Raw genomic sequence first — 15582 nt, forward strand, 5'->3', positions numbered from 1 at the left:
TGGTGACTCAGAGTAATGATCCACCCTGTCGGTATTGATTACGTCAGTTCTACCTGTCACTTCGAATCGTTTGTCGGGAAAAAAGTTATATTCAAGACCACGTTAATCAGGAGATGACATCCGTCAACTACACGGCCGCATGTAAAAAGAATATAACAGCAAAACCGAGATCGAACTCTCCACTGCGAGGCCGGCCGGTGCAGCCGAGCGGTTCTAGGCGCTACAGTCTGGAACAGCGCGACCGCTACGGTCGCAGGTTCGAATCCTGCCTCGGGCACGGATGTGTGTGATGTCCCTAGGTTAGTTAGGTTTAAGTAGTTCTAAGTTCTAGGGGACTGATGACCTTAGAAGTTAAGTTCCATAGTGGTTCAAATGGTTCAAATGGTTCTGAGCACTATGCGACTTAACTTCTGAGGTCATCAGTCGCCTAGAACTTAGAACTAATTAAACCTAACTAACCTAAGGACATCACACACATCCATGCCCGAGGCAGGATTCGAACCTGCGACCGTAGCGGTCGCTCGGCTCCAGACTGTAGCGCCCAGAACCGCACGGCCACTCCGGCCGGCTAAGTTCCATAGTGCTCAAAGCCATTTGAACCATTTTTCTCCACTGTGAACTGGATGAAAAGATTGTCAAACATACAACACTCACTGGCCAGCTTCAATGCGCGATTTACATGATGCAGAGTATTTTCCCTCAGACAATCAGAACAATTAATAAACTTCAATACAAAGTACGTCATTTCCAGTCATTTTATACACGATATACTTTAGTAGACTTTGTGTCTCAATGTCGGTTGTGTTGTGAGAAAACGTAACTGTGACTGTCGATCACCCCAGCAATACAGCATATTATCCACAACTAAAAGGGTTGATTTACATTCTGTTTCCCCTGTTGGTATAGCGTCACTTCTGGTAGGACCAGACCATTCAGCTTTTAATCTCTCCTCACTGGCAGTCTGATTCAGAATTTAATAAGGCCAACTTAAATCGTCATTACCGACCGAGATGTTGATGAGGTTTAAACTGCAGAATCGTATTTGGAAGTAATGGAGTTAATACCCTCCTCTGAGCATCCAAATTTAGATTTTTAGTGATTTTCGTAGGCCACTCACGTCAGATGTTGGGAAGGTTCGTCTGAAAAGATAACAACTTATACAGTGACACATTCTTGCGTCGTCGGTTGGATATTAAGATCTAGTCTTCCTTTCTTAAATAACGATTTTCACATTTGGTTACGAGCAATCCTACGCATTTAATGTCCTTTGTTTCAATGGTGAGCAACCTCTATCGCTGGTTGTTTCATCTGCTAATAATCGAGTGTACTCTGTATCAGTCTAAATCTGGTATCTGTTACTACTAACAAGGGGAGGCCGCCAATTGTGAAATTCAGATTCGATTCATACTGCGCATAATAAAAGCTCATGGCCAGAGGTGTAACGTGCCAAAGCACCAAGATGCACTTCTCAGGCGTTGTCGAGAAAATCGACAGTTAAAAGAAACCGTTGTGGTGAAATACTCTCTACGATTACTAATTTTCTACAGCGTCGTGGCGCAGCGGTAAGCGGTCGGGTTCGTAATCCGAAGGTCACAGGATCGAATGTCGGGCCAAGCAACCTTTTTTTTTAGTATTTGTTTTTTGTAATTCAAATATATATATATATATATATATATATATATATATATATATATATATATATATAATTACCGGCAATCAGTTGCAACAATTATGCATATAATAAGTTGTTGAAAGTCGGTTGTCGTGGAAAAACTGGCGACTTCGAACATCATTATGTTTTCCGCAAACAAAGTTGTATTTCACAAATGTTATTAATTGTCTTCATAATGTTAACCACGTATAGTTAACCGAAGACGTAGAAACGATATTCCGAAACGAATACGTATAGCGTTAAGTCAAACGTTCGAATTAGAATAAAGACCCCATGAACACAAATTTGCTGTGGCAGGAATGAAATATAAACTCCGTTACTGGCTCGTTACACTTGAAGGACAGATGTTGAATGGGCCGAAACGAGCCACCGCATAACAGCGTAGTTGCCTGCTAACTTCGAAAGGCGGTCCCTAGCGCAACTTATAACATCGTCGAAAATCAGTGCGGACGGGAGAGCTTTTGGTACACCCTGTTAAAAAAAACGGAAAAATGGAGGCGTTACAATTGGAGAGCGATCCGCCTTCACCAACATGCATAAGCAATTCATTAATAGTTTATATATATATATATATATATTTGAATTACAAAACCTAATAATAAAAAAAAATGCATGGCGCGAGATTCGATGCAGCGCTGCGCCACGACGCTGTAGAAAATTGTTAATCGTAGAGAGTATTTCACCGCAACGGTTTCTTTTAACTGTCGATTTTCTCGACAACGGCTGAGAAGTGCATCTTGGTGCTTTGCCACATTACACCTCTGGCCATGAGCTTCTATTATGCGCAGTATGAATCGAATCTGAATTTCACAATTGGCGGCCTCCCCTTGTAAGTCAATAAGAACGGGCGAATAAAATGGCAGGAAAATATACGTACATTGGAAGCAATACGTTGTCCCCGTAACGTTAGCACCGCCCAGAAGACTTTGATACCCACCTCTCTAAAAAATAAAAATCGAACCGTACTCGCAGCTAATGTTTCGCTACGCAGCCGATTGTGACGATAACCGCAATTCTTTTCCGTCAGTAGCGATAGCGCCTGGCAGTTAGTCTTCCAGTAACGTGATACGATGGCCGTAAGGTTTTAGATCGACACCACGACATTTTAGCTCAGCGTAAAACTAGCAGCCGAAGTGGCGGAGTCCGGTTACTGTAACAAAGCGTAACAGGCTGCAGCGAGGCGTGGGCGGGTGTCTTACTTGTCGCAGTCCGTGCCAGGTGTCTGCTAACCTTGAGCTTCTTGCAGCAACCGCTTGCCTCACTACCGCTCTGTTCACTTACGTGTTGCATAATGCTGCCGTCAGACTCTTCTGTGACGCTTTCAGTCCAAGTGTTTACACCTCGCAGCTGCCAAGTAATGTTTACATTTACAAAACGCCACAGACACCACTTCTTATCAGCATCTCCGCTGAGTGAGAGGACTATATCATAGTAGTTTTTTTGTTGTAAAATAAACGTTTCTGGACTTAAGTTCGGGATCTCGTATATGGTCTGTTGTCCCTACTCGCTCACTTTATCTACAACACAGATGAACATAGATACTGTTTCTCCCACAATAGGGTATCCACCATCAACTATATCTGGATAAAATGCGTCTCAAGAATGGGTAAATACTCGGAATAATCCACATGTAACGAACTAAAAGTAATATACATTCATTTGAAAATAACAGCCAGTAGCATGGTATGGTTGCCACAGAAATGCACGGAACAACATGGGATGGTGCTGCTTCTTCTTTGCGTAGATCTGGTCAACTAGAGACTTCATTAACTATTATTTATTTCTTGTATATCTTTCTGCATTTATCCGGATATGCCTACATTTTTTTGACCGTGCCTCTTGGCTGTCTTGGGGGCAAACAGTACCTGACAATTCAAACTTTCCAGCTTCAAATTCCTTGATTTAATTTACAAGGGGAGGCTGAAAAGTAATGTCTCCGATTATTTTGTGTGAAGACTCTTAAAAGCCATTTAAGGGCAACTCACAAGGGTTATATGGTCAATGTTAAATAAGCCAAGCTTATGTACCTTTATCTCCGGCTCCAATGAAGATCATCTCAAATTTTTTGCAGGTAACTTGTCCACGTCAATTTTTGTGGACTGGCAAGACAGCCAATCCACTAGGACGGGAGGCTGAAGGGCACGCGCTTAAGCTCAAGTAGACTGGCGTGAGGTCTGGAACAGGACACGGAAATGAACTAGCAAAAGCAGGACGTAGCTGTGGAATACTTAACTTTATTCCATAATTGGTGAACATCCGTCTGACGGTACATGCATCACAAGATAAATAGCAAATGATAATGGCGCCTTGCTAGGTCGTAGCAAATGACGTAGCTGAAGGCTATGCTAACTATCGTCTCGGCAAATGAGAGCGTAATTTGTCAGTGGACCATCGCTAGCAAAGTCGGCTGAACAACTGGGCGAGTGCTAGGAAGTCTCTCTAGATCTGCCGTGTGGCGGCGCTCGGTCTGCAATCACTGACAGTGGCGACACGCGGGTCCGACGTATACTACCGGACCGCGGCCGATTTAAAGGCTACCACCTAGCAAGTGTGGTGTCTGGCGGTGACACCACATCATTTGCGACTACCAAAGCAGAATCAAGAGACAAGACACAAAAGAACCAGATACATAATTTTTTAAATTATTTCATCTTTTTATTATGAATAACTGTGCACATCACAAATAGGTTTTGGTATACCGTATAGCTACACAAAGCATAAGAAAGTCATTTTGTGAAAATCACGTTGAAAGTTTAAAATGATAAAAACTCTCTCACGTTTTTAAATTAAGGCTCAAAAGCACCCAGCAGCATAGTCAGCATCATCTTCTTTGCCTCCCTCCTTCTATAAACGCTTCTTCCTTCTGGTTGACCTTCGTTGATGGTGAACTCGGCTGCACACTGTGCCCCATGCCTCGCCATGTCTCAACTTCTCTAATAATTTCAACCTCTGTGCTGTATCATTGCCTCGGGTGATGCTGAGATGCGACAGAACTCTTATTCTCCCCATGTTTCCATCATTAAATGTTAATAAGGCGTCACTAACTTCCCGATTCTGTGTATTTAGCCCTACATACACATTTTTGCGCAATCATGTCCAAACAATATTGTTGAAAGACTCATTGGAAGTCTGAGTCCGCCAGTGTAGACACTTTCAGAGGAGGTGTGGGTGAACTGGATTCCTATAAATTCACTTGATTGCTTCCATAACAGCTTCAGGAACAGAGCTGTGAAACATCAGTCAGGGAATACACACCATGATTCAGCTCCAGGTGGGCAAAGTGAATGTATTAGTTTCTGTCAGTTGAGAGTTTTTGAAATTATGAAGCCACGACTGCTTTCCTCACATTTCAAAATCATTTCCGTTATTCCTGATAGCCATTCCATAATACTGCTGGAGCTGATCTATTCAGATGAAGCTAACCAGTTAGTCTATCCCTCAGTGGCTTAGCATCTGGCAATATAATGGTGCGAACACTTTGTTCTAATTTTCTGAGGCACTTGCCCACCCTCTTTTGTACCTATCCACTCCTTTCCAGTTTCCTTATCAATACATTTTCGTATTAATTTGATTCAACTACACGCATACAGGCTTTAGAATCGCATATAAAGAGATGCATGGCCGAAATTAGGTAGTTACGGAGATACACAGAAATATAATAAAATTAAAAATGAAATACTTATAAACGTCACACAAAGAAAATTTATGTGCCATTTTTTGCAGGAAAGAGTGAAGAATATTGTTCAACTTTGTTTTGTAAAACGTAAAAAACTTTTTTTTTGTCTGCGTATTCATCTTAAATAAAACAAACTGTATTAACGTTCTACATCTTTATTCATCACGTCTATTTATTTATTTCTCAACACAGTCACTCTGGCGAGGGACACATCTCTCCCATAGACAGGCCAGTTTATTGATACCGCCAATGTAGAATGTTTGACTTTGTTAACGGTGTTACAACCTCACCTCTGCCTGCGCCACTTCAACACTGTCAAAGTGGAGTCCTCGAAGGTGTTCTTTAAGTTTTGAAAACAGATGAAAATTAGATAGGGACTAGTTGGGACTCTGTGGAGAATGATTGGTGACAGCGAATGCAGCGTGTCGGATTGTTGCAGATGACATAGCGCTCCTGTGCGATCTGGCACTGCACGTTGAAGGAGAAGGTGCTCCATGTGTGGACGAACTCTTAGAACTTGTGCTTCCAGTTTTCTGGACGTAGTTACGTTACATACCGCCACATTGCACTCTACAATTCGCACCCGTCTAGCGGTAGCGGATTGCAACTTGCGCCAACAAAGCGGAAAAGTTAATCGAGTAATAAGCATGACATTTAACATTACAACTGAATTTGAACGCAGAAAAATATTCGGAGGCATAACTTTTCAGTGCGCTCTTGTATGATCTCTCTGTACTTAAGTATCTGACGTAATGGTACCGTTGCTATATCCTCTTCTACTTCTTATATCCAATAAATTAGTGGATTCCTAAGTTTCATGGACTCAAAAATTCACTTACATGTCATTTCCATTCACATTCCTTTGTTATGACCATTGCCGGCCGCGGTGGCCGTGCGGTTCTGGCGCTGCAGTCCGGAACCGCGGGACTGCTACGGTCGCAGGTTCGAATCCTGCCTCGGGCATGGGTATGTGTGATGTCCTTAGGTTAGTTAGGTTTAAGTAGTTCTAAGTTCTAGGGGACTTATGACCTAAGATATTGAGTCCCATAGTGCTCAGAACCATTTGAACCATTTTTGTTATGACCATTGAAATACGGAGCGTTTTCTCGACATGTTTTAAATTTTACAAATCACTCCTCCAGTTTTCTGTTTCTTTGTACTCTATATTTTTGATCTACCTCTATAAGGCCTAGCCATTTGTTTAGCATTTTACGCTCTTATTTCTAGGTTCATCAAGGTTATTCAGTGGAATGAATCCGACTGCGTGAAGACTTTATGACTTCATCACATTGTCATAATAGTTGAATTTTTTGTTTCGTTGGTTGACCTCAGTTTTCTGCCATACATAAGTCGGTATAGATGGATGTCTCTCTCCATATATCTAGTCCTTAGCGTTAAGACTAGCCCTGGTTGCCTTGTTGGAGCTACACATTGCCGTAGCTACTTAATTTATTTACTCATTTAATTATTTTGTACTTTTTTCTGTGGTTAGCTTGTGGTCTATGATTTCACGTGGTATTTGTAACACTGTCGTTTCAGCGATAGCATAGAATTCATATCTGTATACCGTGAGTTAAAATAACAACGGTAATCCTAATGCAATAAATATAAACAGAATTTCTAAATTTTGTAATTGCTGTCCGCTGTTATTTAAACAAAAAGTCCCGGTGACGACGATGTCATCATCGACAAATCATAAGATCCTATTGGCCAACGATGAGAAAGGAAATTGGCTACGTCGTTTTCAGAGACACCTGTCGATCATTAGCTTGCACTGATGTATGGAAACTACGAAAAACCTGAACTTGGACAGCCAGATTTGGGTTTGACAGTCACTTCTCTCGAATAACAATCCATTATCTTAACCACTGTGAAAGTTCGCTTGCTGTCACATAAGTACGTTTCGTGACTGGGACAAATGGCTAGTAATGTAAAATGATTGTTACAAGTCTTGGGACTTTCGAGGTGCACCTCCGATTAGTAAAGACATATTTAAACAATACATACTGTAAAATACCGCCTCACACACTTGTATCTCAACTGAGACACTGCCTTTCAGTGACTAAGCAACTATCCGGATAGAAGACGTTATCATTATTTAAAGTAAATTATCAATACTGTTGGACCAATCCTGTCAAATATCTGTTTGCAGATAAATTCTTTATTAATTTTTAATATCCTTCGTTTACTTTTGGATCACTAAACAGGTGATGAAGAGAACGTCAGACGAGTGCGCAAAGTTCTCTTTCGGTAGGAGATACGGCATTACTCATAGGCCAAGGAATGGTTACTCACCCCGCAGAGCCTCTTGGGTGTGGCGAGCTGGACGGACACTTCATTATCGTACTGTACGAGTATAACGGTATTGGGTACTCCGTTTATAAACAGCAAGCAGTGGGCTGCAAATGTCCTCGGCGTACCGCTGCGTTCTCTCTGTGCTGCCAACGAATATGAGGCGTGATGCGTAGTTGCAAGTGTAAGTTACCCAAACGAAATCTGCTCGTGGTCAGGACAAATTGTGTTCGCAAGTCTGTGTTGGATTAATGTATTATCCGCACCGTCAAAATCTGCGACGACCATATAGTACATTACAAATGGAACAAGATTCATCGAGAGCGCAGTGCGTCGCCATTTCTGTCCCTATTTGCGAAGTTGCATGCACAAGTCATGACACAGCGCATGAAGCTAAAGGATCAAGGTTAAGCAGCGCAAAGGGTATTCACGTGAAGGTCAACCCCTGTCAAAGGCGTTTGAGCGTTGTTACTGTTAATATTACTATTATCTATTAGTTTTTATTTTACAGAAGAGATAAATTCTAGAAACTATTACAAGCTGTGTATCACAATATTGTTTTCTGTGAAAAGATATAAATTAAGAAAACACTTTTTACTTAAATACTAAACTGTATTACCGATAACTTATAAACTGGATCAACTACTGCGTCATTCATACGTCAGTTTAGTTTAAAAGGTGACAAAAGAAGTAGTACAAAAAATGTTGGTAGAGTATTGAAAAAAAAGACGTGTTAGTTAGTTAACTGCTTAATCCATCGATTGTCTGCAAAACCTATGGACGTAGAGCGAGTCAGTTTGCAAGAAGCATATACATCGTTTGTTTGTGTATGGCTTCATGCTACCAGTTTACATATTACTAAATAGCACAGTGGTTTAAATTGGATAAAAATGTGTTAATCTTTGACACTTTTCACTATATCAGTCGCATACAAGATGATTTTTTCCACCGTGTACAAATTCTAGGGATTGATCGATGAGATGATACGGAACAAAGAAGGTCTAATGAACTTATGTCCGAAAATGCATGGTCTCTATGACAGAGACCATTTATTAAATGATACATTGTTACAGAGACTGCAGTCTAATACGCGCTGTATCATGCAGACACAGTTACGATATGCATGGTTTCCTCCTAGAGGGGGTACTGTTCCTCATACGTCATGCCCTAGCGCTCTCTCCTGCCACAGTAATTGGTAATGTCGGGCCCGTTTCACTTCTCTTACTGACTCAACTTCTAGTGGATGAGATAGCGCGTTGTACACAATGGTTTCGTACTCGAATCTGGAGCTAGCCGACACGGTGTTTACTTATGAAAGGTAAGTACTGTCCGACCAAGTGCAACAGGCATTGAGCATCATACCACAAACTAACATCCACCACCTGTACCATGACTGTTGACATTTTCAAAAATATCGGGAATCCGATATATTGATATTATAACCACTTTGCTTCCCAGAGCACTTCATGTCGACTTCCCTGTTTTTTTTTTTTTTTTTTTTTCATTTCTACAAAAGCCAGCGAACTGGCAGTTGTAGTGTCGAAATTCCGCGGTGGATTGCAGTTTCTGTTGGTAGCGCCGAGTGCCGATTACATCGCCATTTCCCCTCACACCGCAAAGACCAATCTTTTCATTCAGATTTTTGTTCATCATTTTCAGCAACTGAGCGCAGATGTGAAAAAATAGCACTCGATTACATTAAAAAGTGCCTCTTATCGCAACTGATGTGCTATTTCTTCACATCGGAAATCTTATTACTCCATTCACACCGCCACCCTGCAGTGCAATCGAACTTCTTCTTTATGCCACCTATACTTGCTCCACTCAGTCAAAGAGAAAGACTAGACGCGATGAAAGCTCAAAAAGTGGTAAGAGTTCTTCACACAGTGAAACTGAAATTATGTTCTACGACAATTTCAAAAGAAAAGTTTCAAATATTTACCAAAAATTGCAAAATAACATAAAATAAAAATATAGGCACTCGATTCAGTCATTTCGATATCGATATATCGGTGAAAAAGTATCAACGATAAATATTGATATTTTCTGAAAAAATATCGATTTTTGTCAACATCCCTTGCCTGTACAACACAATGCAAATACGTTTGCTTGCTTGTGTTCAACATTCTGACTGTTACACCGGTTATTAATGTACCAGGATTTCACAATTGCAGTGGCGTATCTCGCTCTTACGTTAACCTGTGATCTTGCAGTAGTGTTAATGGCTTAAATATTTTACATAGACACATGTATTCCCGAAATTCCACTACTTTACACTGATTATTTTTTGATGTTGCGATTTTTTTCCGTCAGCGTATATTCAGACGTATGTAAGCCGTGTAACAACTGTCTGATACAAACACTTTTTTTTAAATTATTTGTTGTGTCTGGTAAGATTAGGGCCTTCATTCGCTCTGTTATATGTAACCAAGACAAGAACCTATTATATCTCTTCACAGCTGTTTTATGTCGATTCCAGAAACTTAAATACCGTTCCATCAATATTAAAGGTATTATAAGCACTCCGTCTTCAGGTCACGAGTGGCCTACCGGGACCATCCGACCGCCGTGTCATCCTCAGAGGAGGATGCGGTTAGGAGGGGCCTGGGGTCAGCACACCGCTATCCCGGTCGTTGACCGAAGCCGCTACTATTCGGTCGAGTAGCTCCTCAATTGGCATTACGAGGCTGAGTGCACCCCGAAAAATGGCAACTGCGCATGGCGGCCTGGATGGTCACCCATCCAAGCGCCGACCACGCCCGACAGCGCTTAACTTTGATGATCTCACGGGAACCGGTGTAACCACTGCGGCTAGGCCGTTGCCGTTGAAGGTACTACAACAGTTTTTATTAATACCAGAGAGATTTTTCTAGTTTATACACACTTAGTAAACTATTGTGAAGTCAACGACTGAGAGTGTTAATTGTATCGTATGGTAGGTTTCCCTCACGTTCTGGTTGCATACGGAAAACGGTAAGAATGAATTCATAAATACCTCTGTGTGTGTTATAATCAGGCTTATTGTTGTGTACATAGTTCCGCGTAGTCAGCGCGTACACAACTTTCCCACTAGAGCGCGCCTCGCTAAGCACAACTGCACAGGCACAGCGCTGGTCCGTCTCCGCTCTAGGAGATGGCGCTGCCGTAAACACGGACCAAATTCTGCTTCCGCCGATCCGCGTATTAATATGTAACGCAGCCAATGAGATTGCTGCTAACGTAGAACCTTTTCTCCTCGCGGATCACACTCGCGCAGTGATACCTGAACGCTCGAGGTATTATAACGAGTGTACAGACCTCCGATTAGTCAGTCTGCATTAGTCTGCATTAGACTGCATTAGTCTATAGTCAAGTTTCAGTCAGCGCCTAATAAGATTATCATATTCCTGTACATAGCCATGAAGAGAAGTGTATAGACACTTTGTCAAGTATCAGAGATATGTGAGAATAAGATTAACGTACCAAGATCAAAGGAACTTCAGATTGTCAATTGTAAATAGCATCCAGAACCAAGTTAAGTTATTTTTATGCTTGTTATTATTTTAATAAATGTGTGTGAAAATTAATCAAGTTCTGTTTAAAGTCGGTCACCGTCAATCTGCTACTCTAAGCCTGCAAGTGGCATTTCTATCGTCTGACCTAACGGCAGAAGATAAACACGCCACGATAAGACCACGAGACATATTTCTGACACTCACCTACTTCGATAGAGCGACAAGTCAAATAATCTGATGGCGTGTGTACCGAAGGTCTTACAGTACGCACACCACACTTACCTATGTGAAATATATTCGCAGTTGCGAACATCGACTATCATCGGCTGTGTAATAAAATGCCGACAGTGAAAATTCGTGCCGGATAGGGACTCACAAACAAATTACCCGCTTATCGCGAATGGTACATTAGGCTACAGGAGCAGGGCTCACAGCCAGATTCAAACTTCCATATGTCGTCAACCATGTGTCCACAATATTTTTTATCTTCCCGTTCAGGGGAGACATTATAATTAAAAGTTGCTTGATCGGAGTCAGGAGATAAAAACCATATTGCAGTCCACCCATGTACGAAGGAATGTTCCACTGTACCTCTGAACATCCCAGGCACTGAAGTATCATATTTTGCCTAATCTATTGTTCGTGGTCTCTACGGTACTAAACACCGATTCTTGAATCTTCGCAAGGAGACTTACGCGAGATAATTGGCGTCAGTCTTCAAGCTTCTGTTATTTCTGGTTTTTCAATATTTCTGTGATGCTTTCTGTGAGTCAAGCAAGCCTGTGAGCATCCGAGCCACCGTTTTTGATATACGTTCAATTTTCCACACACTCGAGCAATGTTGCAAGATGGGTCGCAGGAGTTATTTGTAAACATTCTCCCTTTCAGACTTACGGGCAATTTACAGTACTCTGCCAATGAACCGGAGTCTACATACGCATTATTGTAAGGAATTCTACCTTCAAACACAGTGGCAGCCGTGCGAGAGTTTTTCTTCAGTCTATCTCATTCGTACTAATGAAACACATCCATTAGCTAAAACCTGGTGTCGAAACCGAGTTTGATCCTCTGTAGGAGCAGTGGGCTGCCGCACAGCATGTCTCCGAACAAGTCACGTCAGAGGTCTTCTCTATGCAGAACACCGTGGGCAAGACTGAAATTCCTCCAGGACGTTGGCGCTTGATATATAGTTACTGACTGCGAACCTTCACTCTTCCTCTTTTTGCTGCCCGAACTCCAGTAGTGAATGTTTCTTCCACAAGGGATTCCAAACCAGTTTCCGCTTCATCTACTGTCCTCGTGTCACCAGAAATGAGCGACCTCGGCCACAGGTTTATAGCGGACTCGGTAATCGATGAGTGACAGCGAACAGCGAGCAGCGAGCGCGGACAGCGCCCGGCTGCCTTTGTCTGCAAGTCGCCATCGTCGCCGCGCGGAATGGGGTCGTTCCGAGAGTCACGGACAGGGCACGAATGGGATGCAGCCGTCTTTAACGATTAGTCGCACTTTTGTCTGCAAGAGCGACGTTTCGCACGTGGAGGCAGCGCGCACAACGGCACTGCTCGACAGACAGCCTATAAATGTCACACTGCGAGAATAAGCTGCGAAATGATTTCGAGCGCCATAAACGGGTGACAGTAGGTCTCATCGGTTAATCGCCGCGGGAGGCCTGACATTGCGTTGATTTGCGAGATTATGCGGCTAGCAGGCCGCTGTTATTTTTCAGCCGCATGCCGCTTCCATATCGGGAGACAGCCGCGCGGCTACCCGTAGCAGGCCGCCCTATCTCGTCCTATCCCACCTGCTGTATCGTTCTCCACACTTCAGTGGGGAAGCAACACGCAGATGCCGGAAAACGAGTGGAGTAGCTTATCACAGGGAGTAATCAGAGCGCGTGTGAGATAATATCGCCGACTACAACTGCGCAGCTCCCCTACACCTCGCCCACAATGAGCCATCCAGTCTGCGAATACAACACTTCATGTAGCTACATAAAGAAACTCGCTTGTTGCATCAGCAGTTTTGACTATTTATAGCGATTGCGTATGCAGTTAATTGCTCTCTTCGGTTTCTTAATTTTGTCCGTTTTTGTCAGCGTTGACGTTGTGTTTGGATTACTTATGTAAAAACACAAACAAACAAACAAACAGAGGCGTCAGTGACTAATCGTGATTTCTGTTTCAAAATACGACGCATTTCGAGTCTTGGGGGCTAATCTTCAGATGATTGATCAATTTACATCATTTGAAGGGGCTCATCTTCAGGTGCTTGATGAATTTAAATCATATGAAAGATTATTTTACTACTGGTCTTAATAAGAGCACCTAGGTACTTACGAGATGATACACTGTGTTGTCATACCGCTACAATTTTTGCGTAACTAATACAAAAAGATAATTACTTACTGTAAGAAGCGGTGGTCACATAGTTGTTAGGTGCAGGATGTGTAAATATTATTACATGTTTTATGAAAGACGTATTTATATAGTTACACCATCATCTGGTGTCATAAACTTTATTTGGTCTATATATGGACCACCTTATTTCATTGGCGTAACATTCGATATAGGATATTGATTTGTGATGCATTTCAAATGGTTTCCGTAATAGTAAGTGTAGTTAATACATGTCAATAACCCACTTTTTCAATATTGCACACATCTATAGTTTCTTTTCTTAAGGTGGTAAACACACCTCTTGAAAGACATGCCTCAGTTATTTTTAATACATTACTGGCCATTAAAACTGCTACACCACGAAGATGACGTGCTACAGACGCGAAATTTAACCGACTGGAAGAAGATGCTGTGATATGCAAATGATTAGCATTTCAGAGCATTCACACAAGGTTGGCGCCGGTGGCGACACCTACAACGTGATGACATAAGGAAAGTTTTTAACCGATTTCTCATACACAAACAGCAGTTGACCGGCGTTGCCTGGTGAAACGTTGTTGTGATGTCTCGCGTAAGGAGGAGAAATGCGTATCATCACGTTTCCGACTTTGATAAAGGTCGGATTGTAGCCTATCGCGATTGCGGTTTATCGTATCGCGACATTGCTACGCGCGTTGGTCGAGATCCAACGACTGTTAGCAGAATATGGTATCGGTCGGTTCAGGAGGGTAATACGGAACGCCATGCTGGATCCTAACAGCCTAGTATCATTAGCAGTCGAGATTACAGGCATCTTATCCGCAGGGCTGTAACGGATCGTGCAGCCACGTCTCGATCGCTGAGTCAACAGATGGGGACGTTTGCAAGACAACATCCATCTGCACGAACAGTTCGACGACGTTTGTAGCAGCATGGACTATCAGCTCGGATACCATGGCTGCGGTTACCCCTGACGCTGCATCACAGACAGGAGCGCCTGCGATGGTGTACTGAACGACGAACCTGGGTGCACGAATGGCAAAACGTCATTTTTTCGGATGAATCCAGGTTCTGTTTACAGCATCATGATGGTCGCATTCGTGTTTGGCGACATCGCGGTGAACGCACATTGGAAGCGTGTATTCATCATCGTCATACTGGCGTATCACCCGGGGTGATGGTATGGGCTGCCATTGGTTATACGTCTCGGTCACCTCTTGTTCGCATTGACGGCACTTTGAACGGTGGACGCTACATTTCAGATGTGTTACGACACGTGGATCTACTCTTCATTCGATCCCTGCGAAACGCTACATTTCAGGAGGATAATGCACGGCCGCATGTTGCAGGTCCTGTAAGGGCCATTCTATATAGAGAAAATGTTCGACTGCTGACCCGGCCAGCTCATTCTCCAGATCTCTCACCAATTGAAAACGTCTGCTCAATGGTGGCCGAGCAACTGGCTCGTCACAATACGCCAGTCACTACTCTTGATGAACTGTGGTATCGTATTGAAGCTGCATGGGCAGCTGCACCTGTACACGCCATCCAAGCTCTGTTTGACTCAATGCCCAGGCGTATCAAGGCTGTTATTACGGCCAGAGGTGGTTGTTCTGGGTACTGATTTCTCAGGATCTATGCACCCAAATTGCGTGAAAATGTAATCACATGCCAGTTCTAGTATAATATATTTGTCCAATAAATACCCGTTTATCATCTGCATTTCTGCTTGGCGGTGCAATTTTAATGGCCAGTAGTGTATGTTCGGTTTTTAATCCTACCGACACGTTCGGCAACCTTTCATATTTCTTTCAATTATCGTTTCTTACTATCTTATCAAGATGTCTCTCAGATACAGTTATGGTGTCTGATTAAGTACTTGCAAAGGAATATGATGGAGTGCTTTTTTAATTTCATCTCAATGTCAGCTTCCTCTGTCCAATCCCCATTTCCCCTTGAACAATATCTGTAAAATTTTGATGTGTACATAAGTGAATTTGACCTGATCAGCCAAAATGGTGCAATTGGGGTTCCAAGATTGCAGGACCCCTGTTCACACAGCTCGCAAAGTCC

This window comes from Schistocerca serialis, chromosome 3 (assembly GCF_023864345.2).
Source record: "Schistocerca serialis cubense isolate TAMUIC-IGC-003099 chromosome 3, iqSchSeri2.2, whole genome shotgun sequence".
Taxonomy (NCBI): domain Eukaryota; kingdom Metazoa; phylum Arthropoda; class Insecta; order Orthoptera; family Acrididae; genus Schistocerca; species Schistocerca serialis.